The 27,170-nt window shown below is 34.9% G+C and overlaps 2 protein-coding genes across 6 annotated transcripts in view; one reads left to right on the top strand and one right to left on the bottom strand.

Annotated features, from left to right (window-relative positions):
- Positions 1-770, top strand: part of LOC150095101 (retinol dehydrogenase 13-like) — a 161,033-nt gene extending 160,263 nt beyond the window's left edge. Inside the window, exon 8 of the transcript XR_016550174.1 lies at positions 717-770. The gene's annotated coding sequence lies outside the window, so the exon portion shown is untranslated. The remainder of the gene's footprint in view (positions 1-716) is intronic.
- The window catches only part of LOC150095102 (protein max-like), a 115,356-nt gene that overhangs the window by 84,461 nt on the left and 3,725 nt on the right, over positions 1-27,170 (bottom strand). The gene's annotated exons all lie outside the window — the stretch shown is intronic.

Here is a 27,170-nt window from a genome sequence, read left to right on the forward strand (position 1 = left end):
TTCTCAAGAACGAACCATACCATAGAGTGGGATAGAAGCACAATTCCTTACATGGAGGAGGACTTCTGCTCCCGAATTTTTAAGGAGGCCACAACAGTTGCCCGCTGTATACAAAACCTTAACAAGAACCAAGAACTAATCTTGCCCATGATCTGGAAGACCCTTATTAGATCTCTCAACTTGCCAGAACTGAATTAGTGCCAACTATAGAACGTTCCTAAATAACAAGTGATATCATGTACGCTCTATGCATGTATTGTACGTGCTCTGTTCTTTGTTTAATATTTTTTTTCTTCTTTGTTTAATAATTGGAATCGGTTGATTATAGTTTGTAACATTTTTTACTTTTTAGTGCCTTACATCAGTTATGTACCCTGAAGATGCCAACAGCCTTAGTTGGTGAAATTAGTTGGTATAACATAGTTGTTTATTATATGCACTTGATCAATATAATCCCATTAAAAGTCATTCCAATCCTAAACTAAATCTAGTAAAGCTAATATTCTCCAAAAAAAGATACAGCAGCTGTCAGAAATCTATATAATAAAAAAGATTACTGTAAAAAAAGACATAACAATATTACTGTTATCATGAATCAAAGAAAACACACTGTATAATCTTTTAAAAGATTATATAATTTTTTTTATCCCATCCATGAGATTTTATTGCATGTATGTTATTACTGTGATAATGGGAGTTTATTTATTAATTTTTAGGTAATCCAAAATCCTGTTCTAGAGAACATAGAATTTTTCAAGCCACTTCAGGCCTCAAGCAAGTGATGAAATCCATCTTCCATCTAAAGACATTCACAAACATCCATACCCATTGTGGGATTCAAACCCACAATGTACTGGTTAGAAAGAGAGTAGTACTCTAACCACTCAGCCAACTAAAATAGCATGTTATTACAGTTAATCAGATTATAGATAATAATTCCACAAACTCACAAAGTTAAAAAAAAAAAAAAAAAAAAAAAAAAGTATTTTAATAACTGGTAAATTATTTTAAAATGTTATTTCTTGGTTGAAAAAAAAAATCACTAACATGCTGAATCCTTACTATATAAATCATCTTGTATACATTGGACTACAGAAATTCACATATCCAATTCTTGTTTTTAGAGAAACTTGTGCCATGCTTTTATACAATATACACGAAAACACAAGATAAAAGTATTATTTATTAAATATACTGCCGTATATTTTAGTCTGAAATTAGCAAGCCTCGTTAGTGGCTTAAAAAACAGTTAAGGTAGAATGCAAACAATGGATTTATTCGAAACAGAATGAGCCACATGATGTTAAATTGCTAATAACACAATGCTTTAACTGAAGAAAAGGTTAATCATAACAGTGTAAAAATAAATTGCTCAACTCCCTATCATTTACAAGAAGAACTCTCAAATATCAAACAATATATTAAATTATATATATAAAATTATAATTAGAGCCTGTGTAGCTCAGTGGATGTGGCGTTTGCACACCACCGCGCTAGGCCGCACGAAGGAAGTCTTGGTTTCGAGTCTAGTCGGCGACTAGAGGAAATTTTTCTAAGCCTTTTTTCGACCGGTTCCCGAGTTAGTCGATCTCTGGCACGGGCAAGCAGGTTTTTCCTCCCGGAAACTCGGGTTTTTCGTCCTGTAAACTCAAGAAAATCGACCGTAGAACCCACATTATTTCAGACATTAAATATATTGTGTTAGGGTTAGAGACCACGAGATGGGGGCACATTTGAGCCGTCTCTCTTCACTGCGTACCGCTTAATTAGTGATAGCCTTGGGCCATCTGTCTCTGATTGGGTACCAGTGGAGATTGAACTGCCCACTCAGTCTCCAAAAGTTAGATAGGGCTAAATGGCCTCGCCTACTCCCGTATATACGGGAATAAAAAGGCGTTAGCTGATTTTTTTTTTTTTTTTTTTATATTAAATTAAATGGCTTCTCAGAAAGGGCTACACAATAGCTATTTGACTCCTACAACCTAGCCCAAACAACAAGGAATCAATACAGGATTTCTTCAGGTGTAAACACACAAACTAGTACACAAAAAAGGACTAACAAAGTATGCGTGTGTATGTATATCAGTGGCGTTGCATGCTCATGTCAATTGGATGTGCTATCATGGCTCATGCAACCAGCACTACAAAATTCACATCAGTGGACATCTTAATTGGTCTAATGCAATTAATTGTAGGATAACTTTGAATACTTTAATTTATCAATTAATTGTAACCAAATCTGCGCAGAGTGGGGGACAATGTGTTTATTTTAAGATTGTGTATATTAGAAAACAATAATGAAGGAGAATGCTATATTTGGTTGGTATAATTGAATTACTCAAAGGTGTAAAATTTGGAAGAGCAGGATGAGGCCTACCTCCTTTGACTACAGTACTGTTTCCCATTGTAAATATGGGCAAAAAGTTATAAATTTATTGAAAATTATATATTAAAAACATGTCTATATTATATATAAAAACTTGCCTACCACGTCAGTTCACACTTCATACATGCAAAACAGATGAAACTCGGTAAACAAAAACGGCAACTCATGACAACGTTCGATTGGATTGACACAATAACTAATCACAACGTCTAGATGCTATTGTCTCAGAGCTCACCCAGCCTCGCATTCTGAGTGGTTTAAAACTACTAGAACACTAAAAATTTGACTCACTGCACAATCTACACATCTTTTCAAAGGTGTATGTATTTTGAACATAAACCTGGGCTATTAACGTGAATGTTGATGCAATGTTTACGCATAGAAAAGTGTTCTCTTCATGAAGCATTAGTCTATTGTGGTAACTTTTAGCAATCACGTGAGGTTTGGAAACAATTCGGGGAGTCTAATAGGAATAACTGCAAAAATATAATATTGGTGATATTGCTATTCAGTGGATGAGCACTGTACATCTGGAATATTTGCCCCTGATATATATATATATATATATATATATATATATATAAATAAATAAATAAATAAATCTGATTTGATATTACATATCCCTTTGCTAATGTAACCAAATCTCATCAACTAATGGTCAGAAATCCTCAGATGATATGCGTTTCCTATATACTAAGAAGTTCATACCACTGCTTATTGTATATAGTAAACAAAATATAGCATAACTATTGATAAGATTCAGTCACCAAAGATTTATTTTGCATCTCATAAGTATTATAGTAAACTTCCTGATGTTCATGACACTTACATTGCTAAAAACATCTGTAATAAAAATGAAGGAATAACTATCAACCAAGTTTGTCAACCATGATCCTGCATTGTAACAGTCGTATATTATAAATAATTGTAGTTTTAAAAAATTGCCAAATTAATCACATATAAAACTGGCATGTATGACTAGGAGTTTCAAAGCAAACTACAATAATGAAGGAGATTATAACTGAATGGAATAACTCTATATTATGACTGAACAATAAAAGTATGACTCCATGATTCATAATTTTTACTCTGACTCTATACTCAATCTAAAACTCGACAAGTCTGAATCCAAATTTTGTATATGTTAATCACAAAAATTAATTGAATTTTATTGATTTTCAGTACTTCTTGTTTACCTTTATTAATAATGCTATATTTATCATCATGTCGTACCTTCATTTTATATTGTGGTTTAAGCCAATAAGAATACAATTTGGTTGGCTAAATCCCAAATTGCCAGCCCATCCTTGTTTGTTCAGTATCCAGGTGGGTACCTAACAGAGTGCACCATGAGAAGGTGGGGATTGGACATTAGGTCAGAAGCCCTGATCGAATCTCTGCATTCCTTTATTAAAGGCTATCTGGAGGTCTCCTCTCAGTTATACAGCTTTGACCCTTAAGCACCCCTTGATTCAGCCAGAGGAGCATGTGGTGAGGTTATCTGCAAGGATAGAAAAATCAGGATAGGTAAAAACAAATCAACAAGGTGGACACAGGAAGTTAAAGAGGCAGTGAAAGAAAAGAAGAAAACATATCAAAAGTTCCTGGCAAATAAGTCAGCTTGTGCTCTTAGAGAATACAGAGACAAATGTAAGAAAGCTAAACACTGTGTAAAACTAGCTAAACAAAAGTCATGGGAAGACTGGTAAGAATATACAAAATAAATATCAAGAAGATGGCAGGATATTCTCGAGGTAGTTGAAAAAAGCTCAGAAATGGAGGAAAGAGTGCTGTAAAAGGAATTAGAGATGATAAAGGTGACATGAAAATGGGAGAAAAAGATATCCTTGATGTATGGAGTAATTACCTTGAAAAATTGCTAAATGAAACAAGCAGTGATGATAGCACAATGGTACAAAACAGACATGCAATCAGGAATACATATCCATGCTTGAAGAAAAAAGCCATCAAAAGTGAAATGTGGAAAGGCAGCTGGAATAGATGATATTTGACCAGAAATGCTCAAGTATAGAGGTATAAAAGTCTTACAGTGGCTCACTGCATAATTCGCAAGGATGGACAAAGGGATGAATTCCAGATGATTCGAGTAGAGCTCTCATGGTACCCATATATAAAAAGGGAAATAAAACTGCATGTGAGAATTACAGAGGTATTTCCCTACTGAGTGTTCCTGGTAAAATTTATGAGTATACTTGAGAAACGGTTGAGAACGATTGCGGAAGGGAAGCTTGATGAAGAACAAGCGATTCAGGCCAAACAGATGCTATCAGGATCAGATTTACACTTTACGACAAAGAGTAGAAATATCATGGGAATATAATAAATATCTGTATGTAGATCTGGAAAAGGCATATGACAAGGTGCTAAGAGAGGAGCTATTCATCAATGGGTCAAGCAATACTTAGTCTTTGAGTTGGAAGTCAGCAGTTAGAATTGAAGAAGTACAGGAAGATGGTTTAATGTCACATCACCTTTCTGTGCAAAAAATATATAGCAGAATAAAAACATTAACATACAGAGCTAGAAGTGTTTGCCCAAATGACAGTATACTCCAAAATGAATTAGAATACATTTTTACTACTTCCATAAATGTAGTGGTGACAGTGCTTAAAAAGCAGTTTAAACACTGCACTTGATAGCAAAATAGAGATAAGTCTGGCGTGAGACAAGGATATACATTATCCCCTCTGTTATTCATTATCTATATGGATCACATTATGAAGGAAAGTGATATTACACCTGATATCAAAATTGGAGATGTCAGCTCTTTGCTTTATGTGGATGATGTTATACTTCTAAATAAATCCACTACAAGCCTGCAAGTTCCCTGATTAAATTGAATAACTGTTGTAAATAACTGATTAGATAAGGTATGAAGGTCAGCAATAACAAGACAAAGACAATGAAAATAGGCAGAAGCATTGAAAATATCAACTGCATTGTGAATGGAGAACCTGTAGAACATTTCAGCTACTTAGGCACGATTTTTAATGAAGATAGTGATTTAAATATGGAAATAGACAACAGAATCAACAAAGCTGGTATGGTAGATAGTCAACTGGATAAATTTATATGGAATAAGAAAGAAATTAGCCAAAACACCACTAAATTAGCTGTATACAAGGCAGTGTTCAAACCAAATTTAACTTATGGATCTGAGAGCTGGGTCAGAAATAAAACACTTGACCAAAGACTAGAGACCCACAGATATGAAAGTCCTGAGAAAGATTAAGGGCATGAACAGATGGCATCAATGGCAATATCATATTAAAAATGATGATATTAGGAAAGAACTTGACATTGTTAGCATCCAGGAATGTGTTAGCAGAACTAATCTCAGGTGGTATGGTCACTTAAACAGAATGGGAGAGGAAAGATTAGCAAAACACGTGTTCTCTGCCAGTTTGGCAGGAAGAAGACCAAGATATAGGTGGATTGATACAGTAAAAAGTGCCTTAGAAGATAGAAATATAAGATCTGATAATGTTGGCATCTTGACAGGTAACAGATTGAGTTGGAGGAAAATTGTAGATAGGAAGTTAGTACTTCCTATCTACAATTAACATGTAGTACTATTATATCCTGTACATCCCCCTTGAGGGTACATGGCAGGAATTTGATGATGATGATGATGATATTTATCATCATATCTACAATTCTACCACTACACATAATATCTAACCTTATTTCACTTTTTATTTTTTAGCACATCTGCAATCAGTGATTTACAAAATTTTGTGGCCCAGGACTAACAGTCATTTAATAAAATTATCAATTTTCTTGAAGATTAACCATTGTAACTGCTATGTGACAGCAGTTTGTAGATACAATGAAAAGATCAGAAACTTGAAAAATCATATCAGGGTTTGGTAACATTTCAGCCAACATCAACAAATTCTGAAGAAACATTCTCAGCTGCTAGAAATGTTTGCATGAAATTTCAAAATTAGACATCTTTAAACACGTTTCTTAATTTTTTTTTTTTGAATAAAATTTCTATTTGAATGGAAATAAAAAAAAATAAGAAAATGTAATTAAAATGGTTAGTTCTTTTTTACATACTCATTTTTCTTGAATGAAATAAAAACACATTCTATTTTATTCAATTAAACACCAAATAAATATATCGATGTAAAAATAGATAACTGAGATAATTTTGATATTAGTATAATTTCCAAGGGTAATCCTACATCTTCGTTCTAAATTTTTGTGTGGCATTTAAATAAAATGGGAGTTTTTAGTTATATACATATTTTAAATGAAGTACAATCCATAAACAGTGTGATTAAGTAAAACAGAGTATAAAGAAAATAACTGGTGAAAACTTAATTCACACTAAAATTTATTTACAAATGTAAATATTTCAATCAAATCATTTTTTTAAAAAAATAAATCTTAGTTTATCAAGTAATTTTTTAGAATAACTTGGACTCAATATTAAGCTAGACATGTCCTCAGAATGAGTCACAAAACACCAAGTCTTCTCCAAACCCAGGTGTCTTTTATTTGTGTCAAAAGACACACTGCAAGAGGCAAAAACTACCATTATTCACATAATACCTTCATACATCTATTTTTTTTGGAAATTAAAATTTCTCCTTTTCATTCTTCACCTCAAGAAACTTTCTCCATGAGGTTTTTTTTTTTCAGGTGTCTACCAGATTCCTTGCTCTTGTGGTTTACCCCTCCCCCAAAGCTCTTCATGTACAGTCTAAGTCCTTTTCAAAATGCATGCCAAACACATTGTAGAGATTCAGAAACTCTTCCACTAGAGTGGATTGTGGTTATATCTGGTATGATGTAAAGAGTAGGTAGCTTTCAAATCTGTTTGGTGTAGAGTGTTCAGGACAAGGCCCAATTTTAAAAAAATATTAAATTATGTGTTATTAAAAGAAAAAAAAAGCACATAAAAGTGTGTTGTTTGTGTTCTTTTTTTTTCTGGACAGGAATCATGCATCCTGTTTCACTATATATGACAAATTACAGGTGCAGTGGATTCAGTACACCTCATGATAGTCTAAGAGAAAAGAACTTGGATTAATTAAATAAACTGGATTTTTGTAATGGATTTAAATACAGTATTAAAGCTGTATTTATGTTGCATTCTATTTTTTCTTTTTCTGATATGCTTTAATGTATGGAATGGCTATGGTTTTACTGTAAAAAGTATTTTCATTTTTGGGTGTGGTCTTGCGAGGAATTTTATTGATCATATTTTTTGCTGTAGTTGGTGTTTATAAAAGTATTGCAAATAATTGGAAATTAATTCATAAGGGCTTACTCATTAGAAAATATCATTATTGCTCTGTTTTTGAGGGTGTTAATGACCCAAGTTGTGTTACCACCACCCAACACAAAAAACTCGTCATTAAGACCCTAATCAATCTTTTGGTAATTACTAATTGCAAAAAAAAAAAAAAAAGCTGCTGAATTTTTTTTTAAGAGTTATTTTCTAAGACCAATCTTTACTGGTGAGAATATAATTTTTTTTATCTGTTAGAACATACTTTGTAACCAACAAGAAAAAAAAATTTCTACAATACACTCATGATAAAAGTTTAATGGAGTGAAACAGCACTAAGAAACTATAAAAAATAGTATTTAATGCTTACAATATTTCATCTCGATTAGAAAGACATTGTCAGCAAGTACAAAATGAGTCTTGTAACACGCAGGTAGACAGGCAGCACAAAACTAACTGAAACGTGGACAAAAGACTAGTCCTAACTAGGCAGGGCACCCTCTATCCATATGTTCACTGGGCATTCACAGATACCGTATGGTCACTCCGATGCTTGGTGATGTGCCACACCAGGCCTCGCCATGTAGTCCTGTTATATGCTTTTTTGGAGGCTTCAACTCTCTCAAGATCAGTCACTCCACACACACCATCCATCCATTTCATTGACAGTCTACCCCTTCCACTTTTTCTGGGAACTTTACCTTCTATTAATGTTCTGCGAAGTTCTCCTTCCATCCTTTCAATGTGTCGAAAATTATGTAAATTGGGATCTTAAAGTATCAGTGTTCCCATATTTTGGGAAGTTTTACGCAACCATATTTATTCAAATTAAGCTGATTTTTAATACCAGCAGCAGATTCTAAAAATAGTCTTTCTCTTCTAAATTTACTGTGATGGAGCATGGCAGTCTTTTTCCAACTGATTTTGAGCTGTATCCAAAGCATGGTCTGAAAGGTGAGAGTGACCATAGTCACGACTGCAGATGTATTTTTTATGTTCTTCAATTCGGACAACAGCTGATCTTCCTATCTGTCCATAGTATTCCAACTTGCAGCAACAAGGAACTCTATATACACCTGAAACTGAGAGGGAAAGAAGTTTGTCTTTAGTGGAGCAGACAAGGGTAGCTAGTTTTAAGTGGCAGCTTGCATTATCATCAAATTCCTGACATGCACCCTCAAGGAGGTACAGGATATGATAGCTAAGTGAAAAACTTACATCATTACTAACTTCCTATCTACAATTTTCCATCAAATCAATCTGTTACCTGTCAAGACCCCAACATTATCAGATCTTATATTTCTATCTTCTAAGGCACTTTTTACTGTATCAATTCACCTATATCTTGGTCTTCTTCCTGCCAACCTGGCAGAGAACACATGTTTTGCTAATCTTTTCTCTCCCATTCTGTTTAAGTGACCATATCACCTGAGATTAGCTCTGCTATATTCCTGGATGCTAACAATGTCAAGTTCTTTCCTAATATCCTCATTTTTAATATGATATTGCCATTGATGCCATCTGTTCATGCCCATAATCTTTCTCAGGACTCTCATATCTGTGGTCTCTAGTCTTTGGTCAAGTGTTTTACTTCTAACCCAGCTCTCAGATCCATAAGTTAAAATTGGTTTGAACACTGCCTTGTATACAGCTAATTTAGCATTTTAACTAATTTCTCTCTTATTCCATATAAATTTATCCAGTTGACTTCCTACCATACCAGCTTTGTTGATTCTGTTGTCTATTTCCATATTTACTTTACATCTTCATTAAAAATCGTGCCTAAATAGCTGAAATGTTCTACAGGTTCTCCATTCACAATGCAGTTGATATTTTCAATGCTTCTGCCTATTTTCATTGTTTTTGTCTTTTTATTGCTGACCTTCATACCACATCTATTACAATAGTTATTCAATTTAGTCAGGGAATCTTGCAGGCTTGTAGTGGATTTATTTAGAAGTATAACATCATCTGCATAAAGCAAAGGTTTAATACCACTTTTCTTCATAATGTGATCTTTCATAATGGCAGCTTGCATCATTGCCTAAATCCATTGTGTTGTATTTACAACTCTAGCAATGTGTCCCTGAAATTTATTCCTTTATTCACAATCACTCCCAGATCCCTCATCTCCATTATTAATAATATCCTTCTTCTCAGTTTCTTAAACCTTTTACTATGGATCACTGACTCATTATATATTGGGTTTTATCCTTTATCTAAGTGTAAGAAAACAAAGTGTGTGCCCGAAGTACTTTCAGGACTGGGGCAACTCTTGGTAAAGGTGGCATAAGTTCTCATCACTTGCCTTAATGTCTCCTATAGTGCAAAGCACAACTCCTTGCAGACATGCATAATGCTATGCATTGAAGGGCTACTACCCAGATCAGTTTCGACTTTTATTGAGGTCTCATCATTGGGAGCCAGACTAATTATATATTGGGTTTTATTCTTTATCCAAGTGTAAAGTTCCTTAAACTTATTTCTAATCCAGAGAATTTTAATAATAGGATGTGACACCCTTTGGCAACTCGTATAGGTAAATATGACTTCTCCATTACCTTAGTATCACCACCTCTGGGTCCCACTGATGAGACCTCAATAAAGATCCAAACCAGTCTAGGTAGTGGCCCTTCCCTTAATACATAGCATTATACATGTCCGCAAGGTGATGTGCTTTGCATTATGGAAGACACTAAGGCAAGTGATGAGAACTTATATCACCTTTACCACGAGTTTCCCCAGTCCTGAAAGTACTTCAGGTGCAAACTTTGTTTCGCTTACACTTGGATAAAGGATAAAACCCAATACAGTGGAACCTCGGTTGTCGAACTTAATTCATTCCTGAAGGCTGTTCAGAAACCGAATTGTTCAAAAACTGAAACCATTTTCCCATAAGAATTAATGTAAAATGGATTAATCTGTTCCCAAACCCCAGATGATTGTTTATTTAAGCCTTTGCAACAGTACTTCATGCATAAAATCGTATATACAGACATAATGAAAATGCATAAAATTTTACGTAAAAGAATAAACACAATAAATAGATAAAATATAGACGAAAATTGATCGCCTCTTTATTTTTTGAGTATTGTACAGATTGTTGATTTCGCCATACTGAACTGCATAGCAAGATCCGAGACACGAATGCCATTTTCATGTTTGGATATGATTTCTTTTTTCATCTTTATTGTGGTTCTAATAACTTTTCTTTTTGCTTTGCTGCTATCACTATTCTTCTGCGGTCCCATGGTAGCTTACTTAATAATAATTTATGAAAAAAAAAACCATAAAGAAAATCAAGAAAACTCACTATAAATCAAGCAGGTGTCTGCACTGAACGAAGGCTGCTGCCTAACTGACGCTTTCCCGCCTTACAGCTCAGCTCTGTTCGGGAACCAAAATTCTGTTCAGGAAACGAATTGTTCAAGAACAGAAGCATTCGACAACCGAGGTTCCACTGTATATGATTAGTAGCATAGCCAAGTGGGAAAAAACTTCCTTAAAAAGGGTCACTGGCTGGTTAAAAACAGGTTGTTTGAAACATACAATAGAAAATAATGAAGGAAATGATAATGTGGGGATGAGGGCAAGAAAGAACACATGCATCAGGATTAAATATTTCTAATGAAAGTAATGAGTTGGAGCCATGCATTTATTACTAATAAGTAATAGTAATAAGAAAAAATAACTTCTCACAAAATTGTCATTGCCTGAGAAGGGGTATTGTTGGCCTTATTAAAATTTTAAAAGGGATATGCCAATTTAAGGGGGATAAAAATCCCTTATTGTTTTTCAGCCAGTAAGCAAAACTAAGATCGAAAACTACGATCTGAACGTTTCATGCCGACGAACTGTCGGCAGATCCAAGCGTAAGTGACCACTTGGTAGTGCCACATCAAGGCAACTCGTTGCAACGGTGGAGCAAGCTCCCTCATTATTCTTGATATTTTCTCATTATGTAAAAACACACAGCTCCTAGGAGATGTAGTACTGTTTTACATTATGAGGAGAGGTCACTAGCCATACCGGTTTCTACCTTTTTTGAGGTCTCATCAGTGAGTAGTTAGACCTAGAGTATCAGAGTGTAAGTGAAAAGAACTTATATACTTTTGCTATACGATTGCCAGAAAGGTGTGTCACTGTATTATATTATAACATATTATAACTAAGATGAAAAGCCAAATGGCTATTTTTCTGGCAAGGTTGATAAGTTAAGGGGGATAAAAATCCCTTATTGTTTTTCAGCCAGTAAGCGAAACTAAGATCGGAAACTACGATCTGAACGTTTCATGCCGACGAACTGTCGGTGGATCCAAGCATAAGTGACCACTTGGTAGTGCCACATCAAGGCAACTTTTTATTCCCCTTAACTTATCAACCTCGCCAGAAAAATAGCCGTTTGGCTTTTCATCTTAGTTATAATATGTTATAATATAATACAGTGACACACTTTTCTGGCAATCGTATAGCAAAAGTATGTAAGTTCTTTTCACTTAAACTCTGATATTCTAGGTCTAGCTACTCACTGATGAGACCTCAAAAAAAGGTTGAAACCGGTCTGGGTAGTGACCTCTCCTCATAATGTAAAACAGTACTACATCTCCTAGGAGCTGTGTGTTTTTACATTATGAGAAAATATCAAGCATAGTGAGGGAGCTTGCTCCACCCTTGCAACGAGTTGCCTTGGTGTGGCACTACCAAGTGGTCACTTACGCTTGGATCCGCCGACAGTTCGTTGGCATGAAACATTCAGATCGTAGTTTTCGATCTTAGTTTCGCTTGCTGGCTGAAAAACAATAAGGGATTTTTATCCCCCTTAACTTATCAACCTCGCCAGAAAAATAGCCGTTTGGCTTTTCATTTTCGGGATATGCCAATGTTATTACATTTTCAAAAGGGGTATGCAGGTACTAAAAGTTTGGAAACACTTATAAACCATAGATAGTTCTTGAGCCTTTGGTTGCAGCTGGTTAGAAGTATGTTTTGTTTTCAGGGATTGCTGTTGTGCCATAAATTGTACTTTTGATTTTCTAAACCACTGAAGAAACAACCTGTAGAGCAGCGCTTCCCAAACTGGGGGCCGTATGTTTTGTTAAGGTGGGGGGGCGGGGGATGAAATAATGAAAACAAATTTAAAATGTTTCAAGACTAAATAGATTTTTTTTAATCTTAAAAGAAACGTATTTAATTTTTATTATTTCTTTTTTGTTCTTTTTTATATTTTAATGGAAAAAATCACACATTTGTGTTGGTTCACAAATTTTGCTTCTTGCGTATTTCGGTGATTAATGAATATTAGTAAATATATGCTTATTCATATGTTTCATTTCAAACGTATTGATAAGAAACACAAAAAAGATTACAAATGCAAGATATTGAATATAAATACAATAAATATTATAATATATGAGCTGTGTGTGTGATAAAAGGACCTTCCAGATGAATCTTTGACTCCATTAGGTTTTCGGGTGGTAATAATAATGTCTATATTACGATTTTTTTTTCGATGGGGTCCGTAAAATATTTTAATTTTTCCAAAGGGGGCCTTGGCATCCATAAGTTTGGGAAGCACTGCTGTAGAGAGTTTGGCAGTTGTGTGTGTGTGAATGCAAATTACAGAGCCCAGTAGATAGAAGGAAGAGGGGGAGACATGATTGAGATGTATAAGTTGGTAAGGGGTAATTACCAGATAAACATGGATGAGATTTTTCATAGAATATCTGGAGATAGGGGAGAATGAGAGGCCATCCCTAGAAGCTCTATGAAGTGGGTGTTGGCAATGTGATATGTAGATTTTTTGCATGGAGAGTGATTGGAATGCATTGTCTGATGGTGTGGTGAGTGCAAGGATAGTGAATGCATTTAGGCTGAGGCACGATGAGCTGTGCATGTACAGCAGAACCTCCCATGACAAGACTCTTTACTCCATGAAGGGCTGTTGGTAATAATAATAATAAAGACCAGTCCTGTATGCCTAACCCACCTAGAGTCATATGGCAGATTCAGCTGTTAACAAGCTACAAATTATCGAAAACAAGTGTTTACATCTTCAATATACAATGGTTTGCAAGAAGAGAAGCCGGTATTCTTGAGATCAAAACTTTCTTATAGAAAAAAAGTTGCAAAATTCTTTGCAAATGCTGCTCCAACCTAACCCATTAACCCTCCAAGTGGCAGACTATAGTGAGACTGGTCTAGAAAAACAAAAACATTTCCAAACTATACTGAACAGGTAAGTTTAGTTTTTAAACTCACTGCAAGATGCCCAAAATGGGAAAACCAAAGGCTCAATATCACAAGTCAATTCTGGTTTATTACCTAGCAGTAAACAAACAAAAACGGCTTGGGACAAAAAACTGCACTGAACAAGTTTTTTTTTTTTTTTTTAAGAAACACTTACTGCCCATAGTCCACAATAGGAGAGCCAGGTATTAAATGATCACCCTGAATCCAACAATTTCCCTGCATATTAAGGAAGGGGATAAGGGACCACAGTTCCAATGAATCCCCCATGCCAAAACAGCAGTTAACTTTGGTATCTTCTTAAGTATGGCTCCCACTGATGAGACCTCAATACAAATCAAAACTGGTCTGGATAGTGACCTTTCCCATAATGCATAGCTATATATACACCTGAAAGGAAGTGTGATTAACATTATGAAATATTATGGCAATTGATGTGAAGTTAACACATTAGCCTCGTGAAAATGCTTCATATGAAAATTTTGTTTATGCTTGGATAAGCTAATAAATATAATTAAACTATAATATAATTTCTAATGAAGTGAAAAAAATCCTTCTATAATCAGACGACTTAGCAGTGTGTGTCAGTGTATCATTAGAAAGAAGAATGATTAGAATGTCTAAGATGTGCATGTTTTTAACCTGCCAGAAACACAGGCCAAATTGCAAACAAGTCATTTAAATGATGCAGAAAAGCAAACTTAGCTAAGGTTTAAGGTTCTGATTTCTAGATCATCTTGATAGGAGAGGGGAAGGGCTTGAAATCTAATGTTCCCTTTTCAGAGATAGATTAATTGCGCTTCTTTGTCAGCCACTAAGATGCTATCCCATTCCTCCTTGCTGATGCTTGCCAATCCCCAAGTTGCCACTTATGCTTTCTCAATTTCCCTTGCTTACATTCTGGTTTCAGGCTATTTTGAATGCAAATGTGTAATTTAAAACCCCGGCAAAATAGATAATTTTTTTTTATATATGAAGAAAGCATAAGATATTTTCGCTAATGGCACCCCTTTTTTTTAAAAAAAATTATCCACCTGCATTATAGATGCTAAATAAATAGGATTATATTAAATAAGGATTATTAATTTGACACGCCTGCATGCATTTTTGAAAAATATAATACTTTGGACCAGGACTTGATTAGATTGAACTTGTGCATAATTTGATATGTTAAAGATGAAGAAGCAATAGTCTGGGCATAGATATACTTATCAGATAGCCAAAACATGAATAGACCAATAACAAAGAAATTAATTAAACTAGAATTTTAAAAAAGAGTTGAAAATAAAGAATAAAACAGAATACAAAACCTGTTATGTGCATGGCAAGCCAGTAGCATAACGGGCTCTAGCCATTTTATTTTGAAATGTCAGCAAATGTGGAACAGATAACTGTTCTGTAAGTATATGAAAAAGCAGAGAAGTAACTTTTTATGCCCATACACAAAAGCCAGGAGCATCAGCAAACACTGCTTGAATTTGTTGCTTTCATAAATACACTGTAACCTAAAACTGTTGGCATGTAGTCATATGTTTTAATTGGAATCAGGTTACAGTATTTTTCAGAATGAGAGAAGGGGGGGGACTACGAATGCTATCAGATCACTTTAATCCAGTTAGGGTAGAAACTCATTAAAGCACATGGTAAATGTTATGTGCAGCAGTGAGTGTGAGGTGTGAAATTAAGGCTTAACAGGATGAAATATATGGTGGACTATTGCTGGGGTGGGGCGGGGGAAAATGCATCGCCAAATTATCCTGATGAGATGATAATTATTCATTTAGTGCCAATCAATCATGACACTAAATTAAGAATAAATATCTTATGATCTGTTGAGGTCTTGTTTTTAATCTAATAGCCTTCTCTTCACATTTGGTTTAGCATATCAAGTGTTAGACATTCAGTTTAAGTGTTCAATCCAGTTTTGTTTAGTTTTTCTTCCACTGATCTCAGTTCTTTTAAATATCTTCTTTTTTTTTTAATAATTATTATGGGTGATTTAAATTATCCAAACACTGACTGTGAAGCCTAAGAAAATTCATGATAAGAATAAGGCAAAGTTACTGAGTTGTTGCGAGACAACTTTTTCAAGCAGTATGTAAAAGAAGTGCTGCAGACCAAAGAGTGATGGATTTGATCAGCATGAGGAGGGGGGGGAAGAGGTGTTCAGTTAAGGATGTGACTGTTTTAACACCAGTTGTGGTATTGTTCTGGAAATTAGCCACTATGTGGATATCTCAATGACAGGCTATATGTGGAACTAAATGTAGAAATTATGACAAACTCAGAGAAGGCTATCATTGATCCCATGTTTAAGTTACTAAATGGGAATCTTTGAAAAAGTGCTTAAATGAGGCAAGTATCTGAAGGTGTCCCTAGAGTTCGAAAGACAAATAGGATGGGAGTGAAATGGGTGTGCAACCTTATTAAGCAAGAGATCCATAAGAAGACAATATGTAGAAGAATATCATGAAAAACAAAAGTCAGAGGAGTCATGAAACATAAAGTGCAAGCCAGAAAAGTTACAAGTATTTACTGAAAACATGGAGTATTAAAAGAAACTGGTTATGCAGGCTAAAAGCAACTCAAAAGAATTTTATCATTATGCTGCAAGTCAGATAAAGAATGAATGTGCAAGCATATTACTGAATGTAGATAGTACCACTGTGTTAGAAACAAATGTGATTGTTCAAATAATCTAATTTTTGAAGATCTCAAATAATATATCAATAATTCATACTCACTTCACTAAGATCTATCAATTGTATGTAATATAATGCAGTGTTACCACTATAGTGGATGAAGAGATAGAGGTGTACGAAGTGATTTTAGAGCTGTTGCATGACCCGGATAAGAATTTGGAGGCAATGGGATATCAGCACATATGCTAAAGGTATGTTCAGCCAAACTGGCCAGGCCCTTGATATGTTTGTATAATTTGAGTCTCAGCTTAGGAAAGATCCCACAGAAATGGAAAGAATGTCAATAAATCCCATTGCACAAAGGGTGGTGGTGGTGGTGCAAAACCTGATGTATCTAATTATCAACCTATCAGATGCTTCTGGAGCGATTTGTGAAGATTTTAGAGAAGTTTGGTAGAACTTGCACAGAGAAATTGGTTTGACAAACAAAGCTATGCTTTGCAAGGAACAATAATGGGTTTACCAAAGGGAGGTAACATTTGAGCAGTTTGCTCATATTTTAATGAGTAATAATAATATAAAATATGAGCAAATTTTTATTTTATATTATATTGTAATATAATATAAAATATAATGTAATAAAATGTAATATAAAATTTATATTATAAAATATGAGCAATATTTTATTTTATATTATAAAATATAAAATAAAATATTGGATAAAGGGAATAGATATGCTGCTACTACAACAGCATTTGATAGGATACTGCATAAAAGGCTGTTGCAAACACTGAAGAATACTGGATTGAATATATGCTGCTGACTTGGATAAGCAGGTGGCTGATAAACGTATCAGCAAGTAAAATATGGGAGGTGTAAATCTACCAGATTTAAGGTGACCAGCTGTGTGCTCCAAGGATCAGTTCTTGTACCACTGTTGTTTAATCTATATACATTAATGATAATGGCCTGGGCATGGGATGTTCAATTGTTTGCAGATTGTACAAAGATAGGCAGGGATCCTGAGATGCTACTGATATACAGCATTTACAGGGTGATTTGAATACACTGGAGATGTAGGCAAATGATAATGGCTATCAGTTCAATGTTAGTAAGTGTAAAGTTTTGAAATGATATCTGATAACATGTTATAATGATGGGATTATGCCTGGAGAAAGTGCCAAGGCTAAAGATTTTAAAGTTATGCTGGATGGGAAGTTGAAGAAAGGTCACATTTCAAACTCAGAATAATTGTGACATTGAAATGAATGACATTTAAGAATATTAAAGTCATTTTTGCCTCTTTACAGGCCTTGACACGATGACACCTCTACTGTGAATTGATTTGGTATCTTGGGTTTAAAGGAGATAAAGACTACAAAGAAGATTGTAGCCTTCATGAAATGATATCAGATTATGGATTGAAAGTACATAAATTGCAGTTACTGATGGACACGAGGAAAAAAGGGTGATAAAAATCTATAAACTACTGAGAGGGTATTATAGGATGGCAGTGGATGAAATTTTGCATTGTATGGAATGTGAGAAGACATGGGACATCCATGGAAGTTGAGTTTGTGTTGTGGTTAAGAATGGGGTGAAAGCTAGGTTTTTCTCTCACAGCTATAGAACTGAATCAGTGGAACAATTTGCCTGTGAGCACATCTAGCATGCATGAGTTTAAGATAAGGTATGACAGCTGGTTTGGGTAATGCATGAACTCTCATAAGCTGGCACACAGTGGGAATGCTGTTGAAAAATAATGTTAACTAAAAAAAAAAAAAATTAATTTATTGCAGTTTTTTTTTTATTATATAGGTGTATGAGAGAATGAGTTTCTTAAATTTAAGAAAAATTTATATTTCTTTTAAGTAAATATTGTCGGTATGGTGGCAATGCATAGCAGAACAATGGCAGCTAAGACGTAGGAGAAATAATCTATGTAGGAAAGTTAAATTTGCAATATCGTTCTTAGTGCAGCATGTGTAAGATGAATTGTTTGCGAAAGTTGAAAGGTGTATGGAAAGAGAGTGAGACTGGTGAGCAAATATATAGTAAGTGTTTTGAGAGTGAGTACCAGTTAGTTATCGAGAACAAAACATGCAATAGTAGGGTAAACAGTATTGACAGAAGTCTGGAAAATATTAATACCAGAAATAATGTTATAAGTGCAGTGGTGAAAGGTCAGGAGTACAAAGAGGACTAGCAAAGAACTGGTCCAAAGATTACAGAAACATCAAGAGATTACTAGAGCTGAGAAGATAAATAAAAGCAAGACTTCTGAGGCAAGAAACAAGATGATATGAATAAAGGAGAAAAAAAAATTATACCGATTTATGATAAGAGGAGTACTTAATGGAAGCCTGACAAAATCTTGTTTCTCTAATGTGAAAATTAATATCAGTGAAGCTGTTGAAATGAAAAAAGGCAAGATGAAAAGAATTGATTATTTTGGCCAGCATTGATGATCTGATAGGTGGTAAGAAGTGTTGTGTGAGACAGGAAATGAAGAAGAGTGAGAGGAAAAGATTATAAGTCTGTTGCCACTATGATAGAGCCAAACCAAGGAGGAAGACAATGATAGTAAATAAATCAATGTGCAGGATTGTACAGAAGAAATGGGTTTGTTGATGTGATCTGAATTTGATGGATGGAATGACTTATATAAAGCTGATGGACTGTTCAAATGATGTCTAGAGAGCTTTGTTCACTGAAAGTGTGGAAGCACAAAGTAAGAAATCTAAAGCAATTAGGGTGGATGCAAGTGAGTGTGTGTGCAGGCATCCATGAAGTGAGAATGGCCAATATGGAATCTAGTCTCTAGCAACAATATTAAATGGGATAGTCAATACAAGAAGTAAAAGGTTGGGTGACCTAAGGGAATGCTACAGTAATATATACTAATGCTAGAAGTATCAAGAATAAGAGAGAGGAGTTAGACATTGGTTAATGAAACCCTCATCAAAAGTTAGAAGCATCAGTAAGACTTGGCTAGCAGTAGATGATGTAGTTACAGGGACAGAATATGAAAGTTTTAATATTTTCAATAAAGATATAGAAAACAGAATGTGGGGGGGAGGGAGTATTGCTGCTGATAACAAATGTACTATGGCCAGAAAGATTAGGAGACAGGCATGCAGGTATCATTCATTTGAGGCAATCTGGTGTGAGATTAAGGCCAACATGACATACAACTGGTTGCTGCTATAAGCTAGGGATGATGTGGATGATATACATCAGCAAATTAGCACAATGAATGCAGGTTGAGAAATTATTATGGGGGACTTCAACTATGCAGACATAAGATTGATGGAAGAAAATGGATTTATACACCTATTAAGAGATAATTACTTGAACCAGCATGTGATAGAGAGGACTTGAGGTATGAGAGTACTATATCTGATCAGAGGATCTGTCTATAATCAAGCTAGCCACGTTGCCTCCAACTGGGAAGTGCATGTGATTGCAAAATGGGGAGATTTCAGTTGAGAATGGGTATATGTGGAACTACAGGGCAGGTGATTATGACAAGCTTAAGATTTAGCTTGAATCAGTGCCAAGGCATAAAAATCTGCATTAAGCAGGAGCTGAAACAAACAAACAAAAAAAACGCTTTAGGGTGTATGTAAGAAGAAGGTGATCAGCAAGCTCATAAACAGTGCAAGGCTTGGGCAAGAAAGGTGACCAACATAGTAAGGAAAGCAAAAATCAGATTATGAGAAGAAATTAGCCAATCAGACCAAAGGAAATCCTAAGAGTTATTTTTGCTATCCGGCAAGTAAGAGGAAGAATAATGAGAGGATAACTTTAGTAGTGAGTTGTGTTTCAAAAGCAGACAAAAAATAGTTAGATTACTGAGTGACCACTTTAAAAGGGTATATCATCCAAGCGAGGATACCGCTGTGACAGGGACTGATGTGAGAACAGATGCTGATGAATTGGAAGTACTTGAGATACTGCAGAATCTCAATGTAAATATGGCTATGAAATTAGATAAGGTATCAGCTCACATTTTACGAGAATGTACAAAAGAACTGGTAATGCCTTCAAACAAGGCCATTTAATTTAAGTCTCAGCTCTGATAAAGTCACAAGGGAGCGAAATGAAGGCAAAATAATTCCTTACATACAGGAGGCTCTCAGGACTGCGATAGCAAATTATAGAGCAATCATTATCCTGGGAGTAGTGGTAAAAGTACTGAAAAAGTTGGTCAATGACAGAATTCAGAAATAGGTGGATAATTGTGAATATGATACTCCATGAGGGGAAGCATGGCTTTGTGAAGGGTTGGTCATGCCTTAGTAATTTGCTAACTTTTTATAATAGAGTGACAGCTGAGTTGGATTTTGCAGACACATGACAATACCACATGGAACTCTGTAACAAATTGGAACAAATGGGAGATGGATATGAATATAAGGGTGGCAGTTGGACAGATACTACAGAAGTGATATAGGAAGGAGCTGAATCCAGGAGAAAGATGACTACATTTGCACGGCTCTATGCGTGGACCACTACAATTTAAATTTGTATATAAATGATATGTGAAATAATTTAAAGCGAAATATTCAGCGAAATATTAAATAGGCTGACAGTATGCAAAATATAACAGATATCAGTTTAATGTGGAAAAATGTAAAGTTATGCATCTTGGAATAAAAATATAAGCTATGTAACCACACTGATGAACTGTGCTCCAAGAAACTGATGATGTTAGGGATTGGGGGGTGGGGGTGGAGTTGAAATTTAAGATGGCATATTGCTAAGACTGCCAAGGTAGCTCATTGTAGCACGCACTAACAAGCAGAAATAATGAAGGTTATCATTCCTTTCAATAAGCCCACATCTGTGCTCAGATCTCATCACATGAGTTCCTTGGTGATGAAGAAGCTGTAAAAAGAGGATCCAGGGGTGAGTGACCAAAATGGTCTGTGGGTTGCAAAAGAATAATAGAAAAATAGAAACATTTAAGTTACTTAAAGGGTTTTATGGGACTGATACAGGGGAAGTGTTTCAGCAGTTGGTGGGGTGAAGCAGAACAAGAGTTCAGCCCTAGAAATTGAGTGAAAGTGTTGGCATAGGTTTGAGGACTAGATTTTTCACAGTGAATGAGTGGAATCGGTTGCCATAATCCGTTGAGTTCTTTGTATGTCTATGGATTACAGGAAAGGTATGATAGATTTTGTGTGAAGATTTTGGGTCTTCCTCTATGAGTTTTCAGACTGCATCTGCTGGATTTCTGCTCAGGATACAGACAAGTCACATTGTGATCCAATATATCCTAGATGTCTGATGTAATTTCTTTGAAAGACTGTTAAACAAAACAAGCAGTGAAAGAACAGCAGTAGAAAATTTTCAAGAGGAATTCAAAGAGGAGTACACATCAATACTTGAAGTAGAAAAAGTCATCCAAAACTTGAAAGGCAGCTGGAGTAAACCTGGTCAGACAGTTGAATTCCAGATGATTGGTATAGCTCTCATAGTTCCCAGCCATAAAAAAAAAAAAAAAGGCAATAAAGCTGAATGTGGGAATTACAGAGGAATTTCTCTATTAAGTGTTCTAGGTAAGATTTATGCACACGTCCATGAAAAGAGGTTAAGAAAAATTGTGGAAGAGAAATGTGCAGAACCAGCTGGCTTCAAGCCAAAAAGAGGTTGTCAAGATCAGATTTTCACTTTACGACAAACAGTTGAGAAGGTTGAATTCCAGATGAGTGGCATAGCTCTCATAGTTCCCATCCATAAAAAAGATAATAAAGCTGAATGTGGGAATTATCAGTTTCTCTAAATGAAAATCTAGATCAGATTTTCGTTTTAAGACAAAACAGTTGAGAAGTCGTGGGAGTACGACAAGGATCTGTACTTAAGTTTTGTAATCTGGAAAAAAGGAATATGACAAGGTGCCCAGAGAAAAACTTTTTAAATTACTACAATTATGTGGGTTAAATGAAACATTATACAGAGCAATATATAGTTCTATATTTAAGTTGTAAAGCCAACAGTTAGAACTGAAGGAACCAGAAGATGATTTGATGTAAAATCAGAGGTAAGAGAAGGATGCACATTATCTCCACTCATATTAATGATATGGATTGCATTATGAAATAAAGTAGCATTAAACCTGATATTAGAATCAGAGATATCAAACTTAGCTCTTTACTTTATGCAGATGATACTGTACTCTGAAACACTTGCAATGTCCAGTCTCCAGGATTCTAACTAAATTGCATAACAGCTGTAACAAATTTGGCATGAAAATCAGCAATAAAAAGACCAAACAGAAAACCAGCTGCATTCTCAATGGAAAATCTATAGAAAAAGTAAAATATTTCAGCTATTTAGGCACAGTTTTTAGTGAAAATTGCAAATTAAATTTGGAAATAGAAAACAGAATATGCAAAGCAGGTAGGGTGGGGAGTCAGTTGAATAAGAGAGAAATTAGCCAAACGGCATCCAAATTAGTTTTAAGCCACAGATCTGAGAGTTGGTTTAGAATTTGTCACTTAATAAGAGATTAGAGACCATGGATATGAGAGTTCTGAGAAAAATTAGGAGAGTGAACTGATGGCGTTAATAGTAGAATCATATTAAATTTTAAAATATTATAAAGAAACTTGATATTAAAATATTATAAAGAAACATTATTAACATTCAAAAATGTGTAAGCAGAGCTAATCTAATGTGGTATAGCCACTTAAATAGAATAGGTGAGGAAAGATCTGATGAAAGACCAAAGTTCAGGGAGACTGATTCAGTCAGAAGTGCCTTAGAAGAATGAAATGTTAGATATGACAGTTTTGGAGTGCTGATAAGCAATAGACTAATTTGGAGGTAAATTGTTGATAGGAGATTAATAATAATAATAATGTAAACTTAATCATGTAGTGCTCTCATAGTAGTCTGAACCCCCACCCCCCCATGAGGGTGAATATCAGAAAATTGATGATGATGATTTATGTATGGGCCATATAATAGGGTTGCCAAATAATGAAATTCAGGAGCAAGGGTTCCATGGTGTTAGAAGAAAGACCAGTGAATTAGGACAATGAGGGTTAGATAATAAATTAGTACTGGAAAGGAGATTGGCTGTCTGATAAGTGTCAGCACAGCATGTGGGAGCAAAGTGCCTCAGAAAAAGAAAGTCACTAGCGATGTGCCACAAAGTCTGCTTTAGGACTATTATTGTTCAACTTACATATTAATGATATTAAGTGCAGATATATCATTCTTTGTAAATGAGTTGAAGAGAACCATGAGAAGCAAAACTGATGTTTTAGAAACATTTGAATAGATTGTGTAAGCAGATGAGTGGGTTACTAATCCAGTGTTGTGGAGTGTAAACTTCAGAAATTCAGAAGACAAGGACTTGCTACAAATGTATTTAATTGAGGATGCAGGGAAAACAAGTCAGGGATAATAGTAGACAAGCATATAAAATTCAGGGCACACATTTTACCAATTTTACAAGTTAACCAATTCACTGAACAGGACTGATTCATAAAGAAGTTATAGTTCCACTGTACAACCTTGATCAGGCTACATTTGGACCATTGTGCACTAATTCGGACACTAGTTTGTGAAGAGATAAGATTTTGAAAGTGGTCCAAAGAAGAGTGACCACTTTGTTCATTTTCCTTTGGACTAAGATTTCTGGAATGTTGAGTATGCCATGAACAAGAGGACATGATATTGCAACTTAGAATTGATATATAGCCAGTGCTTCACATGCTTTTCCATTGGCATGTCTATAATAAAAGTATATATCAACCAATTTGGTAAATGTGAGCTCACCTTCAATAGCAAAACACTGACACCTGACTCGGAAACAAATAGCAACTGCCACTTGCTCAGAGCAAACCTATCGGACTGAACTTTTTGCACATATCAGTATTCATGCTACAACTACAAAGGGCTGTATCTGGAACCATATTTACTGGGACCTTTACATTAGTTTGGAGGTGTAGAATATATAACACAACAGTGGTGCAGAATTACCCCCCCCACACACACACACCTCTAATATAGTACCATTTCACAATTCAACGTTAAACCAAATGACACTATGGCTTATTACAATACAAGATTTTGATATTTTGTCTATATGTGCTAAAAACAGGAAGTTTATGTAGATCATCATCAAATTCCTGATACATACACTCAGAGGGTATACAAGATAATTATTATAGTACTGCATTATTATTATTACACAATGCTTCCAGGGAGTCCAAAGACACATTAAGGGATGGCTTACTCTACAACTCTCTCCACCACTCAATCTACCAACTACAACGAACTGGAACTACACCAACGCCATCTACAGCCCACCACCACTAGTATTTTCATAGACAATCGCAAACGTCCATTCCCATGGCAGGATTCGAACCTGCAGCCTTTTGGCTGGAGAGCAGATATGCTAACACTCAGCCAGCTAGGCCTGCAAAAATATTGTACCCTATTAAAATGCCAAATACTAAAATCAATCCTCTCCAGCAGGGAATCGAATCCCTGTCTCCCGCATGAGAGGTAGGGATACTAACCACAGATTAATCCTACATAAACATGAAAATCCTACAACATGTATATGTAGGATTAATTCAAAATAGTAATTCCTTGCAATGAATTAGAATGAACTATTTGACGCACAAAGTGAATTAAACTGATATATAAATGAAATTATTCATGTGTTTTCTTATACCTCTAACAGATGTTTTTCCTATCCTGTGCATCAATTGTGAATTTCTGTTGAAAGCAACATACTAAACACGAACAGTTGAAAGAATAACACACATAAATTGAATAGAAAGATTAGTTTGAATCCTGTCCAAATCATAATGAACATTTATCGAGGCTTTCCAACTTGAATTATCTAGTCTCATACAAAAGATGACCAGCTTTTAACCACCTCAAAACTTGATTACACACTATGCTTGTGTGTAAAATAACGTAATCAACTGTGAGACATAATACTGCCCCTCATAATCAACAAGAACAGGCTAAATAGTAGGAACACTTAAAATCAATGCAATATACTGTATTCGTAATTTCTTATTCTCCATCAACCATTGAACAGGTTGCATTCCAAAAACAGCAAATCTAAGTGATAAGCTCACCTTATTCATCAAAAAGTATCATGAATGAATAATGAACTAATTACTTTATTATTAACACTCAAGTTAAAACTAAAAATGCTATACAGCAAGAGAATTATTCAATGATCCCCAACTCTAAGTTGATTTAATTCAATCTAAGCATCGCAACTTGATGTAGAAATCATTAGAAATAAAAAATAAAAACTGATTAAGGTGCATTCACAACAACTGGAGTTACAGGTTTGGAATGGTATGAAAAATCTAGTACTGTGGTCTTTAAACAGGGAACTGTTGAAGTAGTGTTAATTAACAACAAAACTGATAGCAAACAAAGAAACAGCTAACCTACATAAGTGAAACTTTCCAGTGACCTATCATATAATGCACAAACTGAATTATTTGTTTTTAGGTTATATTTTGCACTAATTTCTCATAGAGAATGCATTGGTGACAAATTATATGGTAATCGTATATACTAATTTCTTTATGACTGATTGCAAATTACTCCCCTACTTCTGTTACATGTGGTGGAGTGACAGTTGATGATCACACATAATTAACTGTAATTAATATAGCCAAAACCTTCATAATTCAAACAGTTGAGTGGGTCTATATACTGACCCTAAGAAGAGTACTTAGGACTGAATTTAATGCATCACAGAGCTTCCCAATGAGCTAGCAAATAATTCTGCTGCTACTTTCTCTACCAAATCATAATTAAAGGGAGTGTAAATATGGTGGCATACAGGAGAAGCAGCCAAGATCTCACAAGAAGAAGCGAGTGGATACCTTCTGGTCCATGAAAAAAAAAAAAAAAAAACATGAATGTATCTACTTGTGAAAGAAACTGTTCATACTCCTACTCTCATGTAGTGAGTAGATTTTGCCAGCTGGCAAGTAGTTGCAGACTGGACAAAATATATTTTTTGTTTAATAAAAAAAAAAAAACCCTTTCTGAACAAAATCTTAACTTTAAGAAACCACAGATGCAGGCACCACTAATCACCTTATGGAAATCCTATTGACTTAGGACAAAGAATAATTTGTTGAGCAGTGACACTAACCATAGAAGACATTAAAAATGCATTAAAGCTGCAGATCAGAAAAAAAAAAAAAAAAAAACTTCCACAAAAAAATAAAAAATTCTTTATCCATTCAATATCCTTGACATATGTACCATTACTTACATGCATCTAAAGATAATCTACTCTTGCTTACAGAACTCGCACATCTACTGCTTAAGTTCTGTAGACATAATGAGCTGAACAAAATGAACATGTGAATGCAACTGTTTCATCCATTTGTCCAAAATCAAGTACAAAAACTACACTTTATATGATTCCTTTCACCACAAGGGAAGTAAACGTGCAATATCTGATAAAATCTGACTTTCCATGTCAAAGAATGCTAAACCAAGAATTCCCATTTTATGTGCTCAAAATTTTGTTGCCAAACTTTGTCGCATTCACTTGTCTTTATCCTACTTCAAACTCATAACCACTCTGAAGACCAATTTTCTGCAATCTAAATAGTAATGCCATTCC

The sequence above is a fragment of the Typopeltis vanoorti genome, chromosome 21, assembly GCF_054136105.1.
Source record: "Typopeltis vanoorti isolate ZY-2024b chromosome 21, IOZ_Tvanoo_1.0, whole genome shotgun sequence".
In the NCBI taxonomy this organism is placed as follows: domain Eukaryota; kingdom Metazoa; phylum Arthropoda; class Arachnida; order Uropygi; family Thelyphonidae; genus Typopeltis; species Typopeltis vanoorti.